Consider the following 12,809-nt stretch of genomic DNA (forward strand, 5'->3'; position numbering starts at 1 on the left):
AATCGTGTAGCAGTTATCGAAACCCCAATAATTAAATTTAAGTGTCAATTTCGGCTAGTTGTGCCAGCGGTTGCCAAGCTGCGTGCCTATTTCCCTTATTTTTCTGCCAAATTTCATCTAAATTACAAAACTTTGCCTCTGACTCGCGCTCGCCAACTTGGTCTTTGTGCCAATAAATTGCAGGCACTGATTGCGGGGCGGCGATCTCGTCCAGCCGCGCGCGACACGCACAAATTTCCAGCCACTCGTCGGTCGGCGCCGAGGCCCCGAGTCGCCGTTGAAAAATGACAGCGCGAGGAGAGCTGAGGAGGAAAAAAGCTGTCCGCCGTGTCAATCGGAGGAATCACGTCGTCGGCCCCTTTTTTGCAATCTGGCGCGTGTGCACCACGACGAAAGCAACTGTCTGCGAAAAGTCATGGGCGAACTCCCATCCGGCGCTGTATTTTTTATCGCCGAGACCGAATAGCAGCGGCTGAGCGAGAGAGCGCACACGGCTTGAATTAGGACGTTAAGAATTGATGGTCTTTTCCAATCACCTTTTTACTTTCGCCTCATTATTTATTTCTAACTAGCGCGCGCCAGCTACAAACGGCATTATCGCACGCCCGCCCCTGGCCTTTCCTCGCTCACCTAATTTGCGGCGCCGGTAATAGAATTCATGATTAAACCCTGAGCGTGCCAGGAAAAAAAGCAGAAGCCGCGTCCAACACCCTTCTGACGAACGGATTTGCACGGTTGATTCTACTTGGCGAGAAAAAATCATGCCAACTTTTCGATGTTTTATTTGCTCATGGCAATACTCGGTTTTGGCCCATCTCGCTTTGCTCCTGGGAGTTTCGTTAACTTTTCCACTGTTTTTATTTGGGCGGATGCTTGGATTGAAAAATATAATTTTTTAATCAAAACAGTGAAACAGAATATGTGAACGTTAATAATAAAAATTAGCTCTTGGGAAAAATGCAAAACATTAATCCACACCTCATCAAATAAAATAACCACCATAAAGTGCACGGTAAATGTAAAGTTATAAATCAATAAGTAAAAGCCTTAATTTAAATTGATAATCTTAGGAAATTTTAGTGTATCAATCAAAAACTCATGTGACTCAATATTACAAATAACAGTGAAAAAATCACTGTCATCCGGATCACTCGCCGAACTACATGCAGCCTTCAAGGAAATTAAAGAGTTGCACACGAATAAACAAAAAATATACATGATTCTGATGTAAAAGCCAAGCTGATAATAGGAGGATTTCTACTTAAAATTAAAAAAAAAAACATCCTCAAAATGTAGAGCAAAAAATCTGTAAAACTTTTTAGCGGAATAAGACAGAGAAAATGGTTTAAAAATAAAATGATTGTAAAAATATCAACAAAACCTAGTTTTTCGATTCACATATGAGCATGGATGAATCCCTAAGTTGAGAGCATAATGATGACGGCCATGTGATGTCCATTATGTTTGAACATGGAGCCTCATTTGCGAGCATATCGTTTAAGTGGGTGGCTGAAGTCTCAGCGCATGATGATGAACACAAAGTGTGTGCAGGCAGAACGTTTTGAAGGTGTCGGCTCTCGTGTGTGCAAATGTGGCTCACCGGTGATTAGCAAAATTACGGATTGCGGCATTTCGCGGCTGGAGCCGCCGACCACCGGCAGTCGAGATCACTTAGGCACTCACTTGGAAAGCCGCAAAACTCTCTCACTCTCGCACCTGCCTTGTGTGCTGCCCACCTGTCAGGGATTGCGCACGCGATCGATTAACCGAAAGCAAGCAACTTTCAGGCTCAACTCGGCCGTGATTAATGCTGTTTAAACGCCCAGCCTGTCTACGCAATCAGCCTTGATTTACCTAATTAATCCATCAAACTGATTGGGCACCGAGCACCAACGCAGTCCGACAAGCAGTATTATCAATCAAAAGCACGTTAAATTACCGCAGGCTTAACTCTTAATGATCTGTGCATTTCCAGGACGTAATTAAATAATTCAATTTTGGAAAAAAAATGTAATTTCGGATTAATGTTTAAAATATTTTGCTTCCTGTGGAAAATGAATGAATGAGTTGCGAGAGTCTCTTAGTGTTTCATGGCACCAGCGGTTACTTTAGATTTTTTTTAAAAGTGCTGTGAACTCTGCTCTTGAAACGATTTATTTTTATGTGCTGATAACTAACATCAGTCCAGTTAGTTGCCGTAGAAACAAGAGCAAAGATATTTTTATTTTTTTATTTTGCTCTTTTGATCCCTGTCCTTTTGGACCGGGAAGGGCGCGCACTGCACTAGCACGAATGCTGAAACCCGGGTCCCAATAACACCGCGAACTGATAACATGGGCGCACCAGGCCGCACAGGGACCCAGCCCACTCAAGGGCCACTTGCCTCCGCACCGAGGACTGCATTGAAACGTTAGACATTTGTCCCGTGAAGCCAAATCACGCATGCTGGAAAGGTGCAAACCAGCAAGTAGCGAGTCGGCCTAGAGTTATGCAGCCGGCATGCAGGCGGTCACTCATCCACCTACTGACTGCACGCAATGTTGCTTAAGCACATCAAAAGAAATCATTTTCAGTTTAGAATGCATAGCAGCTAGATTTAGCATTAAATCACAACAGATTAAGTGCCTTAAACTATTAAGTATTCGGTGGCGCCATCTTTTGACTGCTTCAAAAACTAAGGGCTTTTGTGAATGGTGAATTGCAATATCGCGAAATATTGAATATTTGAATAGTTTTAAGTTTCTAAGTGACAGAAAAATTCATTCTTCCCAGGCTTAATTTTTTGTTAAGTGAAAACAAAAATTAATGATACATTAATTGTTAAAAGGGTTGGAAACAATTTGAATTTTTGTTGAGAAAGTAAGGAGAAAATCTTTTTTTGGAGAATAACTCATGTATAATGCTGTGCGCAAGTGTATAAAAATGAATAAGTGTTATGCCTTCTCTTTCACTTGTAGGATGCCCTGGGTCGGAGGAGAAGGTGATGATGGGTAGGAGCCACATTGGACTGTCGCTGTTGATTAGGTTAAAGAGTTAAGCGCGCATCGAAAAATAATAATTCAGCTGAGCAGCGGCATGGAAAGAGGCCACGACGCATAAATATTCATTACTAGCGTGTCCCCCCGTTGCGTACGGTTAATCCCGGTGCCTCTCTCGCTCGCTCTCCAGCCCAGCGCGCTCATCCCTTTTCACGACCTCTCCTAGTAATTAACCGCGATGAAATCTCAAACCTCTTGGGATGCTAATAATTAGCCGGCAAGCAGCAGCATCGCATTTGTTTACTCGAAACTTAATCAAATTTCATTACAGTAAGACTCGGCTCTTCATCCCTCCTCCAGCAGCACCCCCAATTTAATATATCAGCTGTCTCCCTGCTAACCATTCACCATTCACTCTCAGGAATGACAAACTTTCCGGAAGACGAATAATTATGGAATTTGCGTTGGGCCCGGTTGTTTGTCAACGACGCTTCCAAATAAAGGGATGGCAAAATGTCCAATTTTATGCATTAGTTTCAAAGTAATCTTAAATATGGTTCTGCAGGGCTATTTTGCCCCATATATTGCCATATCCAGACAAAATAATTAGGAAATTTGATTTGAAATTCAATTTTAAATTAAGAGGCAACTTGAAATATCGCTGCAGAAATTTCCTCCGCAAAGAGCGGCAGTAAAAATCAGAGCCAGCAACCGCAACCCGACAATTCGCCACTTATGTGCCTGGAGCGGTGTTGAGCGTTTGCCAGTTTTTAGTTTGCTCATCAGCTCCACCTGTCTCTCACTCGGCTGATATTATTCTGCTCCAGTACAAACAAAGGAACCTTCGTCTGTCTCCATCCAGCAGCTCGACTGCTTCTTCTTTCCTCCCTTGATTGTCCGGCACTCAACTTTGTTATATTGCAGTGCGGCTGTGTGTGTGGCCATGTATGTACACGACGCCCAGGCCAGGAGAGCGCAGAGCGAGAGAGAAAGAGAAGAAAACTCTAATTCAGCGCTGGCTGCGCAGCTCCCGTTGGCCATACTAAACAGCACACCCCGGCCATCCATCCATCCATCCTTCCAGCGGCCGCTCTCTTTTAATCTTCAGCTGCATTGAAACTAGCCGCTCTTTTTTTCTCTGCACTCGCGTCCGCATCCATCTGCCCATCCATCTTTGCACTGCGTGTCATCCCGCGACACTGATTTTATTGCCTCAGACGTACCCCTGAAAGAGATCTGCTCGGTGTTAAACTGGAGAATAATCTGGAATTGGACCACGAAATTTCGGGCTCATATTTCACTGAAGAAGGCAGAGGAGAATCGACTCTATCAGCACATTTTTAGTGCGAACAGTGCGACGCAATTACAAATGGCACTTTAGAAAATCTCTCTTGGAATAATGTGATTGAAGCAGGAAAGCTTGATCTTGTTAAATTAGTTTTACAACTAGAATAAATCTTCGATTAATTGCATTCTGAAAATGAAATATAAACACTGCAAGTCAGGGGTGAGAAAATGACACTGCGCTGCAGTGAGGAAATCTCACCCCACCGTATGTCACTATACCTGGGGTGTCAAAGGTGAGTTTTTCGCACCGCGCAGCAGTGACATGCGGCGGGGTGATATTTTCTCACTGCAGCGCAGTGTCATTTTCTCACCCCTGACTTGCAGTGAATAAAGTTAATTGGCTTTAAAATAATTTCAAGCTGCAGTATGAACACAAAATAAATCACAATCTAGTTTTCTATTCTTCCTAAGTGATTCTTCAATGATAATAATAAAAACTAAAGTAATCCTGAAAGATTTGTGCTGAAGATCAAATTATCGAGGCACGAGAGGGAGCATAAGAATATCTAGAAGCTTTTAAAGCACTACTGGAACGTTCATTGTGTGAAAATTTCTTGGAATTGCTTCTATTTAGAGGCAGTAGTTCTAATCGTGACAAAAAGCCCTCTTTGTTCTCAACGAGCAGCAGCAGCTCACCCCTTTCAGTTCAAAATTTGATTCGGCCGCTCACGCAGAGCAAACACACATTTTGAGCGAGAGGATATCATAGTGGCAGCGACTACACACACACAGCACAGCACACATTAGCCGCCCAGGCTATTAAGGCCGGCTGCTGTAGAGAGAGAGAGAGAGAGAGAGAGAGGGAGAGTGAGTGGAAATTTGCATTTATAAGGCAGCAGGTAATAATCTCGTCTTTGGTGCAAATATTTGTGGCCGAGTCTGCGAAGCCACGTCGGCTGCCGTCGTCGGTTAGATTTCGGTTAACCACCGCTCCTCGGCGAGCGGCAGAGAGAGCGAGCTCAAGTGTCGGCTCTTCTCGCTCCAAAGTGGTGTGGTCGGCCACCCCCCCGGCCGCTTCTTCCGCCTGGCCGTCCTGTGTGTTTACACAAGAAATGGAACGCCGCTATTATTTTTCAACTTCGAGTGTGTACTACCGTTCCGAAATCACCGTCGCTGCGGGGTAGAAATTAACCCATAAATTCATCCCGACACCTCGGCCGCCGCAAACACCCGCACCAATTGATTTGGCCTACGCCGCAGCTCATACACTTTCTGCCTTGATGTCGTGGAGGTACGTGCGGCAACCAGCACTATACTCATTTACACAAGAAATTAAGCACGTAATAAAGCCAAAGAAGTTAGCTACAGTTGTTGTTTTTCAACTTGAATGAAAAAAATGGATTTCATCATCAGTACACTTGACAAATTTTTGTGAAATGGTTTCCTCGCCAATTAATTTGCTACGGATTGGCTTCTACAATCATATGGGAAAATTAATTAGTCATGGCGATGGCTTTATAAAATGCGTTCACGCTGGTTGAGGAGCTCTGCAGGGTCAATTAGCATTTCCAGTCCTCTTTATTAATTTGCTCAAAACGATGCGGTAATGCTAACTATCCGTACTACTAAAGCCTACTGAAATCAAATTTGAGGTGAGTAGTTATTTTAGGATTTTTACAATTTTGGCAGTCCCAAGTTAAGTCACGTTACAAAACGGGTCAAGTAAGAAACCCCACTTTGTTAATTTTACAGATTCTGGGATGATCCCAGACGTGAACAGGCTGCTATTTGGGCACCAAGGGGGCAAACGAAAATTTATAGCCCGTTGACCGTTCATTTCAACTTGCTTGTGAGGAGTGCGCACACCGCTTTCGCACGTGGTCAAGAGAAAATCGGTTTCGGCTAAACGCTCTAAGCCCTCTCTGCTTCGCAAGCTTGATTTCGGGGCGCGACAAAACTTTCCCATTCTGGGGAGCGAGGAATTTTCATCACTCGGCCTGACTTTGCGAGAGTAAGGGTGGGTTGCCTCGGACGTGTCACATTTATCGCTTCTATTACTCGGGGTGCCGAGGGGAGGAAATTGAAAATTATGCACGAGCATGCCGTAGCTCGTTATTGTCAACGTGCAAAACAACCATTATAAGACAAGCGATGCCATAAACTAAAACTTATATCTATTACAAACTGATACAAACAATAGTTCGTCGTAGCTTTAGAGGATAACGCTGCACGGGTGGAATCGTATTTAATTTTAATGTGAAGTCAAAAAATAATAATAAATACTGAACTGCCTTAAGATTTGAAAGTTTTGGTAGGGATATTTTTCATCGGCTCGTCTCTCTTTCGAGATAGGCAACCCCCTGAACAACTCGCGAAAAGTCCGTATCCCAATATGTTACTGCCCCTGCACCGGAGTCTTTTATTGAAACGCTAGACATTAGTCCCTTAAAAATGAATGCACGCATGTTGGAAAGGTGCAAACCAGCAAGTAGCGAGTCGGAAGGCTTTCGCAACCTTCCAAAATCCGAATGAAACGTCACTGCAATGCAAGAGAGTCAAATGTAGGCGCATATCATTGAACCTCCAACATCGCTCGGATTCTCACATGGTAAAAGCACGCAAAGCATGATGTGCTCAACAATACAAGCCAGCGGCTTGGTTTTGTGCAACATTAAAGGTTCTGGAATTGCATGTTTCAATCTTTCAAAATGTGCCCCATTTATATTTGGCATTTTTTCAAATCATTTAAAAATTATTAAGTACCCTTGATTTGTTCCATTTAACTACTTTTTTGCCACGCTCTTAATAAGTGTTGAAAATAATCTTAACTTGAAGCAAAAATGATAGTTTTCAGACGACAAGTTTCCTGTATGAGTAACCTCTCATTTTTCCAAACGGAGATTAATTCATTAAGCGTGGATTCACCACTTGCAGGCGAGACAGCTTGACGCATTTCTTTTTATGAAGTGTCGTTCTGCAACTCTTAAACGTAGTCTGCTTGAAATTCGGACCCCAGAGGGAAGGCAAGAGAGAGGGCTTGCTGAAGTAACGGGAGAGAGAGAACAAGAGCACAGCAGCGCGGTAGCACAGCCACGGTGCTCACTGTGTGTTGTATCTCTCGCTCTCTTCATCACCGCATTACTTTTCAGTATTCTACGCGTGGCGATGCTTTTGCCTGTAGCCCCTTTGTAACTTTATTATCCCATCCATAGGGGAACTACTCGTCGCTGGAGCGTTCTCGTTCTCGCCAGCTCGGCGATGGCACCTGCGTGCGTAAATAATCAATAAAAACGAGTTGTACGTTCGCCGCACGCAGACACAAGGCTCAAAGCCAGTCATTAGGATAAATAGAAATTAATTTGCCGGCCGATAAAGCGCGCGTGAACGAGAGCGACAGAAGCGTTTGCTCTTTCCCGGTCTCGGGAGCATTTAACCTCACGCTGCCTTACAAGATGAATGACAATTCCCAGACATACACGCGCGCAGTTGTTCAACTTTGTGCCGCCGTCGCCGCCGTTTTGCATAATAAACGAGCGTGCTTCGTCATAAATCAGCACACATACACACTCTTAACACATAGAGCCGCGCGCGATCGTTGACGCGGTGAGAGATTTTCGCCGGCTCCCAGCAGCAGTTATTAAGTTTCGCCGCCGTGTTGCTGCCTTTTGTGACATGTAAATAGCGGATGAGAAGCGAGAACAGGCGTCATTCGACCCTCTAGTGACATACAAAATCATCATAATAACGCTCAAAACACTCGCTATACAAATGAGGAGTATATGGAGATGAAGATGAAATTTCGGTACTTTCGTGAGCAAACTAAACTTGCTCTCATGAGTTGTGTGCGCTTCATACGTACCTACGTCACGAGCAGGCGGAAATTTTGAAATTAAATGATTCAATTTATCAATTATTTAATTTCCTATATAATTATTGGTTAGCTAACACACTTTTAAAACTCATAATGTGAGAGCAATTAGAAGAAGTTAGTTATTAACGACAGGGAATTGAATAAATATTTTGCTAAATCCAATGACATCCATAAAACGAGCTTTGTGAGCGCTAGGAAAATTCGTGGGTGTGAAAAATTTTTGAGTACGAAAAGTACGGGAAAGATGAGCACCTGTCAGGAAGGGCAGACTGCAAAACTGTGCTAAAATTCATTTGAAATGCAAGAAAAGAAGTGTGTTTGTCCCACACACGAACAAGGAAAAACACAATTCCGCAGCAATAATCACGATTTTGAAAGAAAAATTGTGCGGGAAATTGTGAGAATACATGAAAAAGTGTAAAAAGTATAATCCATGGTGAATACAACGTTCGTAAAATCAGAGGTGATATGGTGCATTTGGCCTTTGCGATAGCAGATTCAATTTTTTCTCACAAGTATGCGCACACATGGCTTGGTAATAAAATTTATCTTAAAATTTGCTTCCAAATACAAAAATATTTCATCTTCCTTTACAGTTTCGCTTCTATTCAACACTAAGGATTGGTTGATTCAGAGTGGGACAGTAATTTTTTAGGTGTGCCTCGTAAAAACCTTTCTAATACCGATTTTGGGTTTCAAAACTAATTTTTTAAAGAACTGCAGGATTCCCTCAGCCAGCATTGCTTGTGATTTTCGTTATTTATTAATTATTAAAAATGTAATTATATTTGCAATAAACAAAAATCACAAAACTAAAAGTAAGAACAAACATAATTATTGCGAATTACTTGTTTAAATTATACAATTATTTGGGGAATTTTCCGACATGGGACAACCTTTACAAGGAGAAAACACAACTTCTCTTAGTAAAAAGCAGAATAATGTCAAAATTTTAAGTGAAAAAGGCTTAACAAGAGAAAAAAACTTTTGTGTTTCAACCATAACAAGCTTTGGCTAGCATCTAGCAGAGCAAATTGAAATTTCTCACATCTGTGCACGGACGGCTTGGCAATTAAAGAAATCCAACCTAAAAGCAGAGCATTTCAGCGGCACGCTACCCAGCAATGGTAATTAAATCGTTATTGTGAGGCAAACAACAAAGACGAGGAAGGAAAGGGGTAATTTATGGCGGGCGAAAAAAATGGAGCGTGAAACTTGCTCGGCTGCTGGCGGGTAGGAAGAGAGCGAAAGTCGGCCCGCCACCGCCGGCCAAACTTTGTTTCACGCTCTCTCGGGAGATCCGCGAAGAAGCGTAATTGGCATTCAAAAATACAATTAGCTGTTTAATTGTTTCATAAAACCCAGCTCCAGCGGCACCTTCGGCGGGGTGGGGCCGGCGGCGGTCATTAGCAACATTTGGCATTGCAATATTCCGGCCTGCCGCCGTCGCCACACCATAATGTGTATTTAAAAAGAATTTGGCCACATCTGGGTCAAATTGTGGCTCTCAGATTATAATCAATACACACACGCGTGAGCCGCTCTCTCAACTCTGGTCAGTAATTGAGCCGGTCAGCAATTGAAATTTGGCGTGCCTGCGATCATTCTGCGCTGGACAAAATTGTTTTTGATATCATCTAAAATAGGAGGTGACAAGCGATAATTTCATAGGAGAATTTTGTGGAGGACATAAAGAATTCTTCTGGATACATAATTGTAAATAGGCAGTTTCATTCAATGGTAGTTTATTACATTTCACGTATACTTTTGAAAACATTTTTTTTAATTAGATGTTTAATAATTTCACATGAAACTCAATCAATAAAATTGGGACTGCCATATTCGAAAACTTTTGTCTACTTCAGTTATTTCCAATTTCCACATCGAATATTAAAAATTGCTCAGTCAGAAGGTAATAACAAACTTAAAACCCCTTTTCCCACCCCTAGCTTTTAAGATACTCATGAATGCTCAACAATGAGGAGATCAAACCTCACCTCTTGATAATTAATAAAATTTCTTCGTTCACTTTGATTACAACTTTACTGCAACAACCCCTCGGGATATTCTGCAGCCTTCTGCCGATTAACGTGTCTCTGGAAATAACGAGACATGCCGTCTCGGAAACGGATTTCCCTCCTCCTCGGAGCGGGTCCGCGCAGATACAATCACAGACGTCTCACAGAGCGGTGTGTAGGTCCAGATTTTTTCAATTGGTTTTTTAACGGCCGTTATTTCTGCTGCTGCAAAGTCGAAAGTCTTAGCAGCCGGCCGAAAGATTATCAGCAGCCGCACAACTGCTTGCCTTGGGGTTGCTGTCTCTCGCAAAAGAGCAGATCAAGGGAGAGAGAAAGGAGAAAGAAGCAGGCGATTCTCTCTTTTTTTTCTCCGGCGCTTGTCTCTCTCATTAAGTGCGCACAATTAAAGGGCGGAGGAGATTTCTCGGATGCTGTGTGCGTGTGTCGCCAGCCTTGTGTGTGTGCATGCACGCATCTGTATATATACGTAGAAAAACGTCGGCTCGTTTAGTTGGATTAAAAGTCTGGCGAACGCGAGAGCGCCAAACTTTATTTTCCAAGCAAATCAAAAACAGCCCTGCCACGCGCGGAGAGTTGGTTTTAAGTTAAGTCAAACGCGCGCGGCGCGTCGGTGCACCCTGGCTCTTTGTGCCGCGCTTTAATCGACTAAAAGCGACGCTTGCTCAGACGTAAACAAGCACAACGACAGCAGAGTGAAAAGGTAATCATAATTTTCAGAATAAATAAAAGTCAATGAAGGATGATGGTGGGGAGACATTTTGACAGTTGCTTTGTGAAACAAATTGTCGTCGCACAAAGAGCATATGGTAAAGTTCAAATTATAAGAGTCAAAATAATGAGTGTCCCGTAAATAAAAAATTAAATAATACGAAGCATAATACATATCAGTTTATGAAATGAGCACGCTCAACTGGTTATTCAATAAAATTGTTGCTTTTTTAAATTCATTCAATTGGGTTCCCAGTGATCCATATCAACTTTTACTTAACGTACACTTATCTCCTATTTGGGACACTAAATCTGAAACAAATAATCCATTGTAATTATGGTAAGTCATGCCTATTTTAATCGCGATAGTTTTCTTTCAAGAGGATTAGAAGAGTGAGAAAAATTAAAAAAGTAATATCTGTGTTTTGTGATTCCTTACGTGCAACCTTTTCCTTCACCTCCAGTTATTCGATTTACGAAGAAGGCTTGATTCGAGAGTTGCGTGCTTTGTGCTAGGGCGCGCTCGGCAACTAGCAGCCTTTCATTGTGATCAGTTCATTCATTTAGTCCGTTGACAGCTGCAAACCATTTGTCTGTCAGCCGGCTTATCGATCATTGCTCATGTCATAATTACATTTGATGATAATGCACACACGACACCTCCGTCAGGCCAGGCGCGCGAGTTACCGGTTAATTCATTTGCTCGCTGCCAGCGCCTCCAACATTTAACGCTTTTCACGTGATTTTGCAACGCTTTTCAACAGGCGGTATGAATATACGCGACGCATTTAATTACCTCGAATGTCATCTGCACTCGCTGAAATAACCTTATTTCAGTTTGACAAGGTTACATTTTCGATCAAAAAGAGATCAACGTCCATCCATAAATATTACGTCCATTTTGCAATACTCGAAAATATCCACAGCATTTTAATTTCTCTTTTTGTTTAATAATTTTGCCAGATTTAAGTTCTGTGCGTAAATATTTAGTTTATTTTACCTGAATTTTCACTGAACTTGGTTTAATTTAATTAATACGTTCATAAATCAGACGACGCAAATAAATTTAGGTGTGAGAAGGAATTTCCCACCAAAGAATTAGGCTTTGGTTTTGTTTGCTGAAATTTCTTCACGAGGGCATGAATTTTTTGTTAGGTTCATAGGATATCCTATCAGTTACCAATAATTGTATTTAAAGGCGCCAGACGACTTTGTTGGGAAGCGATCGCATTCAAGGTGAGACGGCGAGGTCGGCGAGCATGCAAATTAAAGTTAATGCCTTGAGGAAGCTCCCCGAAGGCGGGCGGCTGGGCAGGAAGGTTGTTTATTGTTGCAGAGCCATTAATACAAATTATAACAGACACTCGCTCGGACTATTTGTCTTGTCGGCCCTTTTGTGCCGCTGGAGAAAAGGTATATGTGAATGCTATTACAATATTTGCGAGCGATGGAGTTTGCCTCTGAGCGCTTTTGACGTATAAAGCAAAAGGAGAACGGACTGAGGAATTCATGACGGCGAGCACAAAAAAATAAGCTGCTTTGTGACGCTTGCCGCCCTTTTTGTTCTGCTCATTGCGCTAATGGAGTTGACACACACTGATATTTTCCATATTAAGAGCACCGTGAACTTTTTTGCGCGTTTGAACGCGGGAGGTAAAAAAGTTGGCTGCCAGCTCTACTATTGTGCTCTGCAGAGGAATTTCAAATTTTCTCCTATCATCCCACACAATGTTTTTAATTCAGTGCGGGGCGAATGGTTCCACGAAGTTATTACATTTACAATGGGAATATTTGTTTCGCAAATGCGATGAAAATTTATCTTCTGCGTTTCAATTTGCGGCCCTGTGGAATTATTGTGTAAGCTGCTTTTTCCTCAACAAAATGACATATTTACTTTCCATCATGAAAGTATATTAATATGGTCAT

This window comes from Cloeon dipterum, chromosome 2 (assembly GCF_949628265.1).
Source record: "Cloeon dipterum chromosome 2, ieCloDipt1.1, whole genome shotgun sequence".
Classification (NCBI taxonomy): Eukaryota; Metazoa; Arthropoda; class Insecta; order Ephemeroptera; family Baetidae; genus Cloeon; species Cloeon dipterum.